At 37.4% G+C, this 2,107-nt stretch overlaps 6 pseudogenes; all 6 read left to right on the top strand.

The window, feature by feature from the left end:
* Positions 1 to 492: 492 nt before the first annotated feature.
* On the top strand, positions 493 to 611 carry LOC149696388 (5S ribosomal RNA; annotated as a pseudogene).
* Positions 612 to 741: 130 nt separating this feature from the next.
* LOC149696387 (5S ribosomal RNA) lies at positions 742 to 860 on the top strand (annotated as a pseudogene).
* Positions 861 to 998: 138 nt separating this feature from the next.
* Positions 999 to 1,117, top strand: LOC149696386 (5S ribosomal RNA; annotated as a pseudogene).
* A 138-nt stretch (positions 1,118 to 1,255) lies between these two features.
* On the top strand, positions 1,256 to 1,374 carry LOC149696385 (5S ribosomal RNA; annotated as a pseudogene).
* Positions 1,375 to 1,512: 138 nt separating this feature from the next.
* On the top strand, positions 1,513 to 1,631 carry LOC149696384 (5S ribosomal RNA; annotated as a pseudogene).
* A 140-nt stretch (positions 1,632 to 1,771) lies between these two features.
* On the top strand, positions 1,772 to 1,890 carry LOC149696383 (5S ribosomal RNA; annotated as a pseudogene).
* The last annotated feature ends 217 nt before the right edge of the window (positions 1,891 to 2,107 follow it).

Here is a 2,107-nt window from a genome sequence, read left to right as displayed (position 1 = left end):
CATTTCGAAGGTCAAAAGAAGGGTTCCCAGTAGCCAAGAAAATTATTATAAGGAAGGTTCTTAGAAAGTCTGCTGAGAGCTGAAATTCTATTTCGTTATAATTAGCAGTGTTAAAACTGTAAGAAAATTCTATTTATCTTTCAATATTTATTATTACATTTTGCAAAAAATGTGAAAAGAATTTCCAAGAGCAACAGAATCATTTCGGAAACGTCAAATGTTGTCCTTTTGAACGTAATCTTATCCTTGGTTTTCCACAGCAAGAAACAGAAGAGTAAAATAGCAGATAGCAGAAGAATGCCTGCCTGTTATATATCACCTTTTCATCAGAAAATGCATAACCAGCTAGAAACCTTAGTTGGAATAAACAAAATAAACCAAAGCCGAAAAAAGCCCACGGGTTTTATCTACCATAAAAAACCTACTAGACATCCCACTTTATAGAATGCTGCTTTAAATAGTTTTAAATTCGAATAATTAACTTGCGTTCTCGGCAACGGCCATAACACGCAGAAAACACCGGTTCTCGTCCGATCACCGAAGTTAAGCAGCGTCGAGCGCAGTCTGTACTTGGGATGGAGACCACTTAGGAACACTGCGTACCGTTGTCCTTTACACTTTAGTTTCCTTTTTTAAAATCCACCAGATATGGGAAAAGGAAACGGAGTTTATTTTTTAAAAACATTGAGAAGTGTAATTTGTCTAATTAGTTTTAAATTCGAATAACTAACTAGTGTTCTCGACAACGGCCATATCACGCTGAAAACACCGGTTCTCGTCCGATCACCGAAGTTAAGCAGCGTCGAGCGCAGTCAAAACTTGGGAGGATGACCACTAAGGAACACTGCGTGCTGTTGTCTTTTACACTTTAGTTTCCTTTTTTAAAAGCCACCAGATATGAGAAAAGCAAACAGAATTTATTTTTTTATTTTTTTAAAACATGCAGAAGGGTAATTTGTCTAATTAGTTTTAAATTCGAATAACTAACTAGTGTTCTCGGCAACGGCCATATCACGCTGAAAACACCGGTTCTCGTCCGATCACCGAAGTTAAGCAGCGTCGAGCGCAGTCAAAACTTGGGAGGAAGACCATTTAGGAACACTGCGTGCCGTTGTCTTTTACACTTTAGTCTCATTTTTTAAAATCCACCAGATATGAGAAAAGCAAACAGAATTTATTTTTTTATTTTTTTAAAACATGCAGAAGGGTAATTTGTCTAATTAGTTTTAAATTCGAATAACTAACTAGTGTTCTCGGCAACGGCCATATCACGCTGAAAACACCGGTTCTCGTCCGATCACCGAAGTTAAGCAGCGTCGAGCGCAGTCAAAACTTGGGAGGAAGACCATTTAGGAACACTGCGTGCCGTTGTCTTTTACACTTTAGTCTCATTTTTTAAAATCCACCAGATATGAGAAAAGCAAACAGAGTTTCTTTTTTTATTTTTTAAAATCATTGAGAAGTGTAATTTGTCTAATTAGTTTTAAATTCGAATAACTAACTAGTGTTCTCGACAACGGCCATATCACGCTGAAAACATAGGTTCTCGTCCGATCACCGATGTTAAGCAGCGTCGAGCGCAGTCAGTACTTGGGAGGGAGACCACTTAGGAACACTGCGTGCCGTTGTCCTTTACACTTTAGTTTCCTTTTTTAAAATCCACCAGATATGAGAAAAGCAAACAGAGTTTCTTTTTTTTTATTTTTTAAAAACATGGAGAAGGATAATTTGTCTAATTAGTTTTAAATTCGAATAATTAACTAAAGTTCTCGGCAACGGCCATATCACGCTGAAAACACCGGTTCTTGTCCGATCGTTGTAGTTAAGCAACGTCAAGCGCAGTCAGTACTTGGGAGGGAGACCACTTAGGAACACTGCGTGCCGTTGTCTTTTACACTTTAGTTTCCTTTTTTAAAATCCACCAGATATGAGAAAAAAACCGAGTTTCTTTTTTATTTAAAAAAAAAACATGCAGAAGGGTAATTTTTCTAATAGTTTTAGTCTAGATACCGGAAACCGATCCCGCGTAAAAAGACCCCTTAGATCAGTAGGTTATAGGAAACCGATAAAATATTTAGTAAAAAAGTCGCGATAAAGTCCGCGAACG

Source organism: Phalangium opilio, unplaced genomic scaffold, assembly GCF_054372755.1.
Source record: "Phalangium opilio isolate 3A_F unplaced genomic scaffold, DU_Popi_V2 ptg000021l_1, whole genome shotgun sequence".
Lineage (NCBI taxonomy): Eukaryota > Metazoa > Arthropoda > Arachnida > Opiliones > Phalangiidae > Phalangium > Phalangium opilio.
Note: the sequence above shows the minus strand (reverse complement) of the source record. Positions and strands in the feature narration are given on the sequence as shown.